The sequence below is a fragment of the Falco rusticolus genome, chromosome 4 (genome assembly GCF_015220075.1).
Source record: "Falco rusticolus isolate bFalRus1 chromosome 4, bFalRus1.pri, whole genome shotgun sequence".
NCBI classification, from domain to species: domain Eukaryota; kingdom Metazoa; phylum Chordata; class Aves; order Falconiformes; family Falconidae; genus Falco; species Falco rusticolus.
The window spans coordinates 69,925,324-69,940,947 of NC_051190.1; the positions used below are offsets into that span (position 1 = coordinate 69,925,324).

General features: G+C 43.2%; 1 protein-coding gene across 1 annotated transcript in view; it reads right to left on the reverse strand.

Moving 5' to 3' along the window:
• Positions 1-14,895, reverse strand: part of KIAA1217 (KIAA1217 ortholog) — a 366,051-nt gene extending 351,156 nt beyond the window's left edge. Inside the window, exon 1 of the mRNA XM_037384151.1 lies at positions 14,714-14,895. The gene's annotated coding sequence lies outside the window, so the exon portion shown is untranslated. The remainder of the gene's footprint in view (positions 1-14,713) is intronic.
• Positions 14,896-15,624: the final 729 nt, after the last annotated feature.

The window sequence follows — 15,624 nt, forward strand, 5'->3', positions numbered from 1 at the left end:
CTCTTTGAAGGTATTTCAACTATAATGCGAGCAACACTAATGAATTCTCAGCTCTGTGTTATTTTTCCCAAAACAGTTTTTTACATCATCTACAAATTTGGAAGCTGAGAGGTAGTTTCTATGCTCATGTGCAGCTCTGTTTCTGAGGAATGTCAATATTCTTATCAAGTGAGAGGTTCCAAAGCTTCTAAACTAAAAAGTCCAGGATCCAGCTGGTGGCACGGCCCAGGCAGCACCACACCAATGTGCTTCACACCTCTCCTTTACAAGGTTCATCCTTTGGGCAAGCAGATTTGGTAATTCACATTGCTTTCCAAACTTGCCTCTGCCGACACTTATTTTTCAGATGCACAAGTAGTTACCCCCATCCTGAACTCCCAACCCACCATCAAGAGCTGCACTAAAGACACGACATACCAGGTGCCTCAGCAGAACACAGGTAGCAGTTGCCTCCTGCTTACAGCATCCAGGCACCATGGCTCCTACTGTTTAAGGGACACTTCTGACATTGTCCCATGTCATGCCTTCCCTGTGACGGCATCTGACTACGTTCTGCCACTAATTGAGGCCCCACCATGACAAGGACCCTTCCAGAAGGGAACAGGCAGTGGGCAGCACAGCTTACTCCTTTGCCTCCCGCTCCAGTGGTGACCAGCAGACCTTTCAGTGAAGGAAAACCACTGTCACCTACATCTGTAAGCTGAACTATCCAAAACTATTAAATATAATTTTAAAAGGGAATAATGTAAGAAGAGAACCAAAGGATACTGGCCTGCCTTATGAACAGATTTATTTGTATTTATTTTAAATAAGCTTAAATGTGCTGCTTTGAAGTCAGCAGTCAAGGGAGCCAATGCCTACTTTTACCAGCTCTGCTGCGAAAGCCATGCCAAGCTCACTGAAAATGCAAAGACAAACAAAAAGCCAGAAATTCCCTCCATTCTGCAGCACTCTGACAAACAACATGTAGATGGGTGGAAGAATTAAGCCATAATTAGCAATCTCATTGACCCAGGTAGTCACCTTGTGTTCTTTAAAAAAAAGGCAAGCATTTCCAGGTTGTAAAAAAGCAAAGACAAAATGTCACTTTTCTGAAAACAGCAGTTGACAATTTTATACAATAAATAATGCTATTTTATAGTAACAAGTACAACATCAGCAACACAGTAAAGTTAACATATTAACACTGACAGAGATTATCTCTGTTCTCCATTAATCTGCATTCTTTACAGATGGTTATTTATGAAAATTAAGCATGAAGCTGAAAGGTTATCTATGGCCATATTAGCAAACATCTGCTTACGATTCCGATTTTGTGTTTGCATGCTATTCTTGGAAAAGCAACCATTTTCAAGAAGTACCAGATGTGACCAAGTGTTCTTAATCGTAAAATATTCATTTTAGCAAGATAAAAGTTCAGCAAGAAAGCAGGGCCAGGAAAGAAATCATATTATCTGAACACAGCAACTGACTTACACTGCCGCTGCTGAATACTCCAGGGGTAAAGTGTTTCTGAAGAGGAAAAAAGCAGTTTATTTAGTGTGCCACTACAGGTAATTACTCTTCATTTTTAAATATGAAACTTTCAAAGAAATAAACATGAACTCAGTTTCAACTTTAAAGCAGAGAAGTCACATACGACATGAACAGAACCACCTCTATGCTCTCGGGCAGAGGGATTCTGAGGGTACCCTTCAATCCCCAGTGGTGGGAGCTCAAGCAGTCTTCCACAAACCAACTTCAGGGATCTTGACTTGCTCCCCAAATGACCTCACCAAGATCTCTCACCACCCACAATAAGGAAGAAGCGGTTAACTTTCGGCTAGGAAGGTGCTGCAGGCAGCAAGCTCTCTTTCGAAGGAGATTCAAGGGGACCGAAGCAGAGAGAGCTGAGGATGGAGGGATTGTTCAGTTCTTTCTTACAGCCTCACTATTCTTAATTTAGTTCCTAAAAATAAAAGTTTCTGGACCATCAAAATATTTGTCCATTTTATAACTGCACTCTTTGAATGAATAAGACTGTTAATCCAAAAGAATTTTTTGAAGCGTCAATATATTTGTATAAAAATACAAAATGAAATATGTACCCATATAGCTCAATTTTACATACATACATATACACACACATTTACAAACATATATATACACACACACACATTCTGTTTATAAATTATCATGGAATCCTGTCTTTGCAGAGACAGTGCTTCTGAAATTGAAGAAAAAAAAAAAGAGAAATGTAATAATGAAATACTGAAGTGAAGGATTACAAGCTCAACCAACAACATTTATAGGTCTGATTTGGAGAATTTATTACAGAGTGAATTTTTAAATAACAGATCCTGAATAGCAAAAGAAAAAAGAAAAAAAAAATCCAGCCACATGTCTACCACCCCCAGTATTTCAGACTAACTCTACTAGGTTTGAGAATTACTTTTCCGGTGAGCCCCTTGTGCAAAATTGAGCAATGCACCTAATTTACATTCCTAATAAGTTTTCAAAGGAACACGATACCATGCAAAGATTCAACTTTGGGAAAACTCAGCTTTCTAAATACCATATGACAAGAAAACATTGTACTGCCAAACTTACGTTCAGTCCACAGTTCTTCTAGATTTTTGTTGGGGGGGGGGTGGTGGGGGGGGGGTGGTGGTGTTGTTTGTTTGTTTTTAAATTAGCTCAGAGATTTAATTTAATCCCAGACTGGCTAAATAGCAATGCTCATAATGTTTAAAGTAAAGCTACAGATGACAATCAAAGACCTGCATTATTAGTTGATGTTGCTTATACATTCTTTTATGTGAGGAACACCGATTACCACAAATCCCTTTAATATCAACAAGCCATAAATTATCTCTTTACCTACAGAAAAAGGAGTGTGATCTGGAAGACTACTGTCTCTTAAGATATCATCTTAGAACCTTTTCATGTTCTATTTAGGACATACACTGAATATATAATTTGTATTTGAAGATTTTTCCACTGGACGAAAATATTTCTTAACAATTCAAATTCTTATATGACATGGCTTCTTGTGCTGGAACTTCAAGACTACAAATTATAAACCTCAATGAAATGGAGTAAAATGCTGTATTCTGAATCTCCATGGTAATTTTTATAATTAAACTTTTCATTTAGGAAAAAAATATATGCCCACATTTTTTAATTTGTAATATATACTTCCTATTACTCTTTCATTCTATAACTGATTCCCCTCTAAGACACTCACCTTCAAAAAGGTCTAGAAGCTTGTTCCCCTCAAATATTTATCAAACTGTGTTTTTTAATGCTGTGTGTCTCCTACCCGAAACACCAGTCTTTTGGTAGAAGACAGACCTCTTAACTTCAGTTGTTTAGATTGTAGCACTTCCTGATATAGCCAACAAACAGGTAGACAGAAATCAGAAAATTGATTTCAAATAAGAGAATCTGCGGTCAAAATGTTGAGATTTAGGTATATTAAAAAAAAAAAGCAAAAGAAAAATAAAAGTCCAGCTATTTTAAAATTTGCATTAAAAACACTAATGTATTTCAGGATTTTGCTTTTCAGAAGAGGCAGAAGCCAGCTCCTTCTCAAGATACTCCTGTGACTGGGCAGCACAGTCTGCTCCTAAATGACACGATGCGGAAAGCAAAGAAAGGTGATGAACAACACAGGTTAGAATACCTGAAGACTAATTTAATGGTGAATAAGGAGATTATCAAAGAAAATTAAATTCTAAATGTTAAAGCTTTTTCGTGCACCTCAGAAAACATGAGCTGCCCAGTTCTTCCATGGCTCTGCAATGCCTTCACACATTTTGCTTTTCACTCTCCTGCCCCATTAGCTCACATGCATTTTTAAGACTCAGATTAAGGCTCCCCAAAGGAAACACCATTCTCAGTGCAAAGCCCTGGAAAGTGCAAGGGTTTGAGTGTGGCAGCCAGGTGGAGAGGCCAGCATATCCCCACCAAGTTGCAGTCAGGGTGCTCACCAAACACCCATGTGCCCCAGCTATCACCTCCCACCCTGCTCTTCCCAGCACCAGAACGGGATTTTGGTCTGGGCCAGATGCAGGCTTTTGTTTTAATATTTGGGATCTGGAGAAGATTACTCACCACCACAATAAGCAGGAGAAAAGAAAAAGAAAAACTAAAGTGTATTTTTCCCTCTTTGCTTCCCCTTCCCTGAAGTACAAGAATTCACACAAGGGGCAAATGATGCAAAAATCTGCCACTGCACATACAAGAGGCAGGTCCAAGAACTGCCCTGAGAGAAGGGGACTCTGCTGAGGGGCAAGTTATGCCGCATTATGCTATATGATATGTAACTAATGGAACTGCATAGCACAATGTAAGCTGGGAAGAGCCCATTTTCCCTCCCATCCGTGGGCCAAGCAGAGATGATGCCAACAGCTGCAGAACAAAACACAGGGCATGCCGTACGCTACCCAGGCAGGCAGGAACAGCTCAAGGACTCTTCCTGGGACAAACGGGAGGAACATAATGAGAAAACTGCAGAAACAGACACAGCAGCAACAGAGCAAAGGCAGAGGAATAGAAACACGAGAAATCAACAGGCAGATTAAAATGCTTCCAGGTCTCTTCAGCAATGATGCGTGCTTCTGTAAACAGAAGTTGCTCTTAACATACTTTCCACTTGAAATTAATTCCAGCAAATGGAAGAGTAAAGCAGAACAGCTTCCATTTGGGATACGTGAAAGCATCCAAATGCTGTTCCTTACACATCTCTGCACCCTTGACACCACTTCAGGTGTAAGCCCAGGGACTTAACACCCCAGGCAGATGGGTAAGTCGCGTACACACACACGTACACAAGTGGTACATCAGTTGCTGTGCACAAGAACATCTGCACTTAGCTAGGTGCCTTGAAATCAGAAATCTAGTCAAGAAAAGAACTGTTTTCAGCAAACAGAAAAGCCATAAAGCTATTATAAATTTAGACGGTTTAGATCTCTGCTGTTCTTTGAAATTCTTTGGGATAAAGAACACCTTTACTGAATTCCTCTTGTGTAAGACAGAGCAGACAAGCAGTTAAACACTTGCAGAAAATGGGAGTTCCCTTTGCGGGGGTGAGCAACAGAACCCCATTCAGGATTGCCTCCAACTAGAACAATCTACCAAAGGAGGGAAAGAATAAATGAGATTTTTTTAAAAATATTTTATTTTTTAAAATGTTATTAGATTTTAAATATTTACATCACCATACTTCATATATTTAAATCTTAATAATTTTCAGCTTCCTCAGTGCCCTTTACAGATATTTGTTCAGAATTTTTAAAATGTGAGCCATAAAAACAAAGCTAGTAAGAAAAAAGTAAAACTTCATCGTTCGTGAAAAGTTGCCAGCAACTCCAGAAGCCTGCTCCATGCCCGCAGCCTGCATAAGAAAGGGACCCTTGTTCTTGCCCTGCACACAGCGCCCCACCGAACCTCTGCAGCTCTGCTGGACACATACAATGGCATTGACCCCAGGGCCCCACAAGCGACAGCGCTACGGCGCAGATGTCCTGCCAAGGACAAGTCCCATCTTGTGCGCTCAGCCGAGGGTGGCAAGGGGCGCAGCCGGGCACGGGGCACAGCCCCTTGCCGCCACCCCTGGGGCAGAGCCCCCCATGGCCGAGGCCTCGGCAGCCGCCCACCCCACGCACCCCATGTCTAGGAAGGGGCAGCGATGCCGACCTCCCGCCCACCCCACAGACCCCCAGCCCCCACCGCCCTGCAACGGCAGCCACCCAGCAGAAGTGTGCCGCTTCTCAACCCTCCCAAAAACATGAGCAGAGTTTGCTCCTTCCTAGAAGAAAAAAAAAAAACAACTCAGCAGTTAATTGCTCTGCTGGATCCTAGTGAACAGTCTAATTTATTGTGAATGATATAAAGCATTCAGAGGTCTGGTCTTTACTGAGCAATCTACAGACCAAGTTCTGTGCCAGAGACCATAAAGAGAATCCCATAAAAGAATTGGTTATAAGACTTGCATTATGAAATTACAAAAGTACAGTAATAGGAACTTAATACCTACCAGAGGCAGTTAGTTTAACAAGAAAAATGGTAACATTTAGCATTAACAAGACAGCACCTTGAAGCCAGTAAAATATGAGTTAACATACCAGTAAATCTGCACCTACAAGTAACCAAGGAAGACACCTTTGTCAGGTAGACACAGAAGAAACATTTCTCATGTTAGGTATACACTTTTTAAAGTTAAAACAAGTTAAAAGAGAATTAATGTGCCTACTGCATAGTTTGGAAACTTTTAGGTATCATATTGCAATTCAACACTAACATCAGAAACACCGAAACAATACGCCAGTCAAACAACTCTAGTGCACACTGGTGCTCTGTTAACATTAAGGCAAACATCAAAAGGAAGAATCTCACACAGTCTCATCTGCCTCCAAGTTTTTGCCCCCAAGTTTTCCCTCTGTGAGCTCCATCCATTAGAGCTGAGAGAGGAGCTCAGACACGAGGCTGCGTGCAACCCCTGCCTTTTCAACAGCTGTGTCATTTAGCTGCTTTGAGGACAGTTAATGATGCTTATTAGCACGCCGACAGCTGATGTATCCATCATTAATGCCATTAGTGAATACAGCAGCAGTGAGAAACTTCACAGCAGCACTGATAAAGCCTGAGAGACTGCATCTCCAAATGGTGAGCACTAGCTCAGTGGTATCAGTGCTCAATCGGCCCCTGTTCCTCATCATCATCATCTCACTAAAAACTGGAAATAGCTTTATAGTTTCCTGCCCCCATGAATGTTGAAGTTTGTCCATCCAGCTGCAGAGTTTCAACAGAAGACACATAAATAGCCCTCAGCAACTTAAGATACTAGGTTAGGAGATGCAGGTTTAAATCTACCTAGACTGAGGCATTGCTGAGCATCTTTCCCATTTTCATGCCAAGTGATGCTGGAAGTGGGAACTAGGTGCTCAAGATCACCATTCACATGACACCTACTACAGAAGAACTGCTAGTTTGAAAGGCAGCAACGTACAAAGTAACTTGAAACACTACTGAAAGTACTTCCAACTAACCTGCTTGTCTTTGACCTAAAAATTACCCAAACTATTCATAATCAGTTCCCAAGTTTCAAAGGAGCAGAGGTAAGTCAACAACTAAATGTTGGCTTTTCTAGCTGCACAACACAGCCACAAAGCTTCAGGAACTAGGTCATCATCTCAGCCTCACGTACTGCTTTGCAAATGCTAGACTTTGGACTTCTTGCACACCCAATACTTGGCATTGCCTCCGACAGCCTGTCTCCATGGAGCTTAGGTATCAAACATAACCCATATGCAGCATTTCCTTACTCTCAGCACCTCCTGCCCCAGGAAGTGGGTTTTAGCTTTTTAGCTTGGATTCTGAGGCACCCAACTTCTCTGCATGCATAAGAAACAGCCCAAGCACATAGGTCAAACCCTACATCAGGGAACTGACTCTCTTCTTCCAAAATCAAACTGTAAAACCTCCTGTTAGGCAACACAATGAAGGTAAGATCTAATGCAGAAGCACACACCAATCATGCAGGCTGGAGAAACATGCACCCCATAAAGCTATTTTCCCTGTGAGGAGAGTCAAGGAGCAGCACAGCTTGCCCTGAGAGGCTGCGCAGGCTCAATCCTTACATTTTTTCAAGACGTGACCAGATCAAGCTCTGAGCAACCTGGTCTGATACCACAGCTGCCCCTGCTGTGAGCAGGGGGCTGCTCTAGAGATCTTCTGAGGTCCCTTCCAGCCTGATTTATCCCATGATTCCTTACAATACATGCCACAACATGTCATGCAATTGGATCTCAATGTTATTCTAATCTCTGGAAGGCGCTATTATGGAGCAAAACACAGATTAGCAAAAACTGATTCAATTAATAAGACTTTGTGGTTTACCATTTTTAAAGTTCCAGAATATTCTTTATTACTGGGAGGAGGCAATGCAAATAATTCTGAAAGGGCTATCAGCTAGATACTGCGGTTCTCCAACATGATTTCTGAAGCAAGATGCTTGAAAAGCAATTTATGTATAAAATACAGTCTTCATCCAACTTTTGCCTAACCCTAAAATAAAATAATGAACTGTTTCTACTGGAAACCAACCAGATGATAGACCACAACTCTTTTCTTTTTAAGAACAGAAAAAGATTTGTGTTTGCAAAAAGTCACAAAACTATGAGCTAGATTTTATGATAAACATTAACTTTGCTAAATAAAAAAAAAAACCAACCCCCCAAAAAAAAAAAGAAGAGAGAGAGACACTGCATTCACTTGAAGTCCCATATTAGGGAAACAAAGTTGCCTTTTTATGGCTATCTAGTACATACTAGCTGAATTTCAATAATCAATTGTAATTCAGCACCATATCATCTATTTATATCCGCTGTTCTCAGCCAACTGCAGATTACTACATGCTCTTGAAAAGTTTGGCCATGAAATCAGCATAGTTGGCAAATGCAAGCTGGCAAGCTTTTAGCCAATTAAAGCCTTTATAATGACTATGCCACCACATATGAGACTGCTAGAAACAGGACTGGATGGAGTACAAAAATCTTACAGTTATACTTATAATACACAACTCCTTCACATTTATTTCCAATTCTGCTTCGCTGATATTGCGGTAGCATACTACAACTATCCCATCAGTCTCAGAACTGAAGATGTCTAAGTATTAGCTCCATATTCCAATTATGTTAAAAGGGAATTATCCATACTAAAATGTGGTTTATTAGAATAAATGTTACAATGGAAAGCATTTCTGTGCTAAATGCATAATAAGTGTTCAGCCAAAGTACTAATTGCATACTCTATGACTAAATGACAAACACGTATAATCCATCCTTAAGGATTTAAAAATTAAGACAAATAATTCCACAAAACTTTTTCCAGCAAACACTTCCAAGTAACCTCCATACAAAGTCATAGCAATAAAAGATAGAAGATATTTCCTAAGCACATAATTTAGACCTCTTGCCAAACAGAATGCAGTTTCCAAGGTAGGACTCATCATTACTAAAGCAATGCGCAGTTTTAACTGTCTTACCGTCCATGTTCTGTTCTATGTGACCCCAGGAGAACCCTGTAGCTTTCCCCCATTGGCATCCCAATATCCAACAACATAATGCTGAACTCTGACATGCTTGTAGAGCATCTTCTATTATTCTATTTTATGCAATACTGCAAGAAAAAGTTGGTTTAAACAGGAACTAGTAAGCCAATTGTAAGAAAAAGTTAATACTGCTACATTTCACTTTTAAGAACCTTCCTAGGTTGAAAGCTATGCACAATTAGTAAATGTCTAATTATAAGCAGTCATGCATATGATGATGTACGTTACACCCTAGTTATGCAGCAAGACTGGATTTATGCAATATAGTTTCAGTGAATTCTAAGGAAAGTAAAGAGTAATGTTGCAATGTTAGTCATGCAGTGACACATTTCACAACCTGTAACATTTTTTTTAAATTCTAAGAACACATCACAAACTGCAAATTAATAAATAAATACATATTGTGTTTGCTCCCCAGAAAATCTCCTGTGAGACTTGGGACTCCAGCTAGGGAGAGGTCTGTTTGAACTGCATATCCAAATGTGGGAACAGCAAGATGAAGCACACACCAGCGTGAGCTGGGTGAGCCCTAGCATCACACGTATGTATGTTGGGACACATGTTGTCCATAACTCCTAAATCTGACAAGACTAAATTGCGTTCTTCCAGAGTTAAGGGGTCCTTTAGCCAGTAGTGCAAGCAGGGCTTCCTGCTCCATCCTTACGAAGGAAACGAGCATGAGCACAAGAAACACTGAAATCCTCCTTTGGGATACAGATCATGAGAGACTGAATGAAAGGGAAGCACCAGGTAGGCAAGCTGAAGAGTAAAATGCCAACTCTTGTGAGTCTGAGCAGCACCACAAGTTTTTTGTTGTGGTGGGTTTTGTTAGTTTAAATTTCATCCTTCATAATATTCATCCCCAGTCACAAAAGTTGTAAGGACTCCACTACAATTCCACATCAAAGAAACTCATATCTTTTTTAGCAGTACTGACTGAGCATTGGCACAAGGTGCCCAGAGAGCCTCTGGAGTCTCCATCCTTGGAGATGTTCAGAAGCCACCTGGACAACCAGCTCCAGGTGATCCTGCTTGAACAGGGAGGCCGAACAAGATTACCTCCAGAGATGCCTGCCAACCTCAACCATCCCATGGTGCTCTCAACCAAATCCCTACTGACTTGCACATAGGCACCATTTCACATCTCACCATGCTCTAAAAAGGGACATAGAAAAGTAACAGCTTCCCCTGCACCTCGTAAGATCTACAAACTGATTTTAGCCTCTACTGCATAAAAAGAAAAAAGGCAACATACAAATTGCACTTCAGAAAGAGGCAGTTTGGGGCCTGAAGTAAAAAGATGCAGAATGCTACCAGGAAGAAGGAAGAGATAACAAGGAAAGGAGCTATACAGTAACAAATACAAAAGCTACACTGTACTAAAAAACCACCCAGGGTCCACAAGATTTTACAGACTTACCATTAAACTGCACAAACTCAAACACCGTATCAAGTGATTTGGAGATACTCCAATGAATCAGACAAGGGTTTCCTGAGAGGTTTCCAATGGGAGCTAAAAGAGGGTTTGTTCCACTTCCCCCACCCAAGGAAACTGGAACAAAAGAGCTAACAACTGATCATTTTAATATCCTCTTAATCAAAAAAACATGAACTTTACCATCCATCAAGGGATATTTCTGGAGGGAGCACTGCACTGCCCCAATCCATTCTGTCCCTGCCACAGAACCTGTTACTGTTCCTGGCATGACCCATCACCCTGGCACAAATAACATTACTACGCCAAGATCCAGCAGCATACCTCAGCGTTAGCAACAAATACCTCAGTGTTTTTCTTGATTTTTATGTACATGTTTATAGTTACTTCATTTCATGCTGGCTTGGAAAACTATCATCCCATTATTTAATGAACTCTGAGGCATTCAAGAATATAGCCAATTCCAGCTTCTATTAGACGAAAAATGGAAGAAACACTATTATTCAACTGTGTCAAGAAAAAAAAAATAGGAGCAGTCTTGCATATATAAACCATGTATACAAGTTCCCAGACATCTTTAATGAATCCAAATCTACAAATACAAATCTAGAGAGACTTACAGATAAACTTCATGTCAAGCATTATGTGCACGTCTTCACTGGATCAAGACCAAGGACCTCATTTCTTTCAGTCAGGAGGATTTAGATGTTTGGTATGACAGAAGAAAATCCCTTTGCACCACTGCACAACACATTCAAGGAAAAGCAATTTATTTTTTGCAGAATTAAAGAATCAGCAATGCCTAGTTGAAAAGCACTGTTTTGGAAGAGGTCCAAAGGCCCAAGTAATTGCAATGGACTGGAAAGACCTTCACCCCAGGTCAGCAATTTGCATTCCAGCCAGGCTATTTATGAGGGAAAGCAGTTACCATCAACCATCCTTCGAATGCGCAAGTTGCCAGTTTTGGTACCATTGCTGGGGTGCAAACACGTACAGGTATCATGACAAACCAGTCACATGGACCGCTTGAGCAGAAAAGCCCAGTACTGAGGTAGTACACAAAACTGATTAATCAGTTATCAGAAGCGGACTAAGATAACTAGCTGGGTCTGCAATACAGTTCCTCTCTACAGGCTTGAGATTCTGCCTACCACAACAGTGCCAAACACAGATTCAGCACAAGGAGTGGTAAGTAAAAATAACCTTTCATCCTCCATCAGATTGTTAACTCATTACAACTGGATGTAAGTGACGGATCAAATAGAAAAAGAAAGTCCACATTCTACCTCTTTCCCTGTCAGCTAACATTAGTTCCACCCCACTTTCCCAGCTTTCTTCATTTCCCTCCCTTTCAGCTTGCTTTGTGTCCTCTGCTTCTTGCTTCAGTGTTGTCCTTTTTCTTAGTCCCATATTTGCCACCTATAGTCTACTTTCTCCTCATTTTCTTCACTGCTTCTAACTTCTATCAGTCCTCTGCAAACAGTAACTGATTAATCAACATAAGACTTGCTTATTTTTATAATTGTTATCTTTAAGATTTCTGTATCTACAAAACAACCTTTAAGTACCTAGGTTCTCAGTACATGCATAAATTTTTCCGGATGTATATAAAAATCCTAAGTGTAATAGGGATGCAATAGGATAACCAAAAAAGTGAAATTTCAACCATGGCTGAGAGAACAGGAACTAGAACTAAACATCTCATTTTCAACTCTGAGTGAAAGACAAGCTTCAAAATCATTAACTGTCTCCCTTTGCTTACAGCAAGAGGTCACAGTAAATGTCAAACACAAGAGAGCTGTTCAATTAAGGGCAACCTTACAAAATCCAAACTATTACCAACAGCAGCCTAGACGTCATCTGCGCCCCAACAAAACCACTGCCCAGACAGCAGCTATTACACAAGACTCCACACTAGAGAGCTGCCAAGCTTTAACCTTCAGCGTAGAGGAATGAATTTATTCTCCCAAGAAATAATTCTGCCATACCAGAGCACTGGCTTCCTTAGGAAAATGTCAGAAAAAAGGCAAGCTAACATTTCCCACCTCTTCCTATAGCCGAAGCCCAAAGCTACATGTATGGAGTAACAGCACAGTTATACGAGTTAAATAACAGTAATTTATCACAAAGCAATAAACAGGAGATTGCAATTTCAAATAGCATAAGCGGGTAGGCAGCAAGTTAGCTATTCAGAACATCTATCTGTTCAAAAAAAAAAGCCAAAAACAAACAAAAACAAACAAAAAACCCACACAAAACCCATGATGAATAGGAATACAAAGGCAGTGCTTCTACAGAGGAGGGGGGAAGCATATTCCAGGGGAAAAAAAAAATAACTAAATGCAGTAGTTTTATTGTTGTACATTGAATGCTTCAGAAAACACAGCCGGTCTAAACTATAACAAATTGTCAAAACAGTAGTTCATCTGCCATACAGGAAAAACCAGTATAGTTCCAGGCACAGAAGCATTAAAAATACTAAGTACTAAACCTCTAATTTTGCAGTGATCTGTGGATAAAGGTTCTCTAAAACCCGCAGGCCTGAACTATGACATTGTATAAAAATCTTTGGGCCTGTGCACATCAGTCAGAGCTCCAGGTACACACAGTACGAAGTCAGAGGAAGTTTCTGGCTGCAGAAAGAGTTGTGCACTATCAACGCTGCACCCTGGACACCGTACATACAGCAAGACCAGCTAAGTGCACAGAACTTCCCACATGCATTAGTTTGGGTGCTTTCAAAGGAATTCAAGATTAGGTTTTATTTCTTGGTAAACATACAGTTAAGAAAGCAAGCCCTGGTTATATATAGTCAGAGACCTTCTAGCTTGGTCACTGTGTAAAAACATCATTGTTAGGTGATACAGACTTCTACGCACTGCATACTCGCTGCGCTTTGCTTCACACAGTTCACAAGGTCAGAAGAAAAAAATAAATTGGTTTTGATTTTCCTCTAACTTGCAGAAAGTCAGTTTACTAAAAGTCTACAAAATTACATCTTAATATTTGATATTAGGCACTGCTTTGTCTAATAGCCTAACTATGCTTTTACAATAAGAAAAAGCTACTGTCCATGCAGCCTGAGTAACCCAAGACACGCAAACAGTCTGCGGGTGATTTCCCTGGGCAGTACGTAACGCTCATCTGCAGAGCTCCACACAAGTATTTTGAACGTATCAGGAGAGAAAAAGAACAAGAAATGAAAGCAAATTAAGAATGACTGACTTTAAACCGCAGCGCACACAAAAAAAGAAAAAAAAAAGACAAAAAAACACCCAGCCAACCACCACTAAAGATGACATTTAAATGTTCTGAGAAATTTACATCCCCATGCTCACCAATGCAGGGGCTGAACTTTGCCAAACACCAACAAGCCAAATTCTGCTATTCTGGAAGTTAACAATAGTTTTGCTTTAACTCCAGAAGCAGCAGCAGAAGTTGGCCCTCAGCTGACAGCACATCATACCTCAGGGCAAACACACGGAAGAAAAAAAAAAAAAAAAAGACACACACAAAACATCCCACTGAGCATCTTCCACCCTCACGGGTCCCTGCGAGCAGGGCAGGGGGTCCAGGCTTCGGGACCCTGCACCTGAGGTCCCTGGGGAGCTACGCTTTCGGCCGCAGGGCTCAAACGGCAGGTTCTTAAGGGCTGGGGGGGTGGCGGGGGGGTGCTGTTCCCCTCCAAAGAGCACAGTAATTCTGTTGCGGAAAGCTTCTGACTACAGTCAACGCACACAATATCCACGCCCCCTCCCCTTCATATTTCTGGAGGAAAAGTAATTTTTGTGGTACTCCATGCCTACCAATAAGTAACTTCTAAGTTTGACATACGTGTAAGTTTACTCACAAGCGGAAGACAAGCAGAGGCACGCACGGGGCCGGCCAGCCCAGCCAAGCGATGCGGCGCGGCCGAACCAGCCCGGCCCGCCGCGCTCCCCGCCGCGCTCCCCGCCGCGCTCCCCGCCGCGCTCCCCGCCGCGCTCCCCGCCGCGCTCCCCGCCGCGGCCGCGCCGCCCGGCCCGTCGCCTCCCCAACTTCGCTGGCGGCCCGGGCAGCGCCGTCGGGAGGGGGGCGCAGCCCCACGGGCCCGGCCCCCGCCCTGCTCAGCCCCACCTGCCCACGGCGCAGCCGCCCCAAGGTCACCCCCCCCCCCGGGAAGGCAAACTTCGGGTGCCACTCACTTGCGCGGAGCGCTGCGCAGCGCCGGGGTGCAGCCGCCGCCGAGAGCCGGGGGCGGCGCGGAGCCTCCGCGGGCTGCGGCGCGCAGGGCGGGCTGCACGCTTCCTCCGCCGCCGCCGCCTCCCTCTGCCCGACGACTTTCAGTTCACCTGCAGGCAGCCCGGCTGCGGCGGGGCGGGCGGCTCCGCAGCTCTCCGCGGGACTGCAGTCACTGCGGCAGCGCCCTCCCCGCCCCACGGGGGGAGCCGGGCCGGCGGGGCGGGCCCCGCCGCGCAGCCCAGCGGCCGCTCGTCCCGGCGGGGGACGGGGCGAGCCCTACCCGGGGCGGGAAGGCAGGACCTCTGGGGTGCCCAGGGCTGTCCCACGCCCCTCCGCGAGTGCGGAGGCAGCGCGCACCCCTCCGGGGACCCTTTCCCCGAGGCGGCTGCTTGCCTGCAGCTGCTGGGTGGGGATTGCCCCCGTGCTGTCAATCACCTCCCCGGTGAGGGGCTATAAATATTTATTAGGCATCCTAATAGCCGCATCAAGCTGAGCACTTTATTCGTGTCGCTCCTGTGACTCAGACCTCCAAACCAGCCCTACACGTGCTGCATTTTACCTCGCGCACGCAGTGCCCGGGTGGCTCCGCAGCGGGAGGGGTCCCCGGCCAGCGGCTCGCCCCAGGGCAGCGGCCCGGCACCCCCGAAACCTTCCTCCTATCTAAGGGCACCCGAGTGTCTGCTGGCTTGAGTGGTTTCCATCGGAGTACATCCATCAGCGGGGAGGTGACCATCATCTTCTGTGGCAGCATTGCATTAGTAGACCTGTTCGGACAAACTGGGCTTTTATGCTCCAGTTGAGCTGTGAAAAAGATCATGAGCAAAAATCCGAACATGCACAGAGCCCTGAAATAAGAAGCTAATCTTGGATGCAG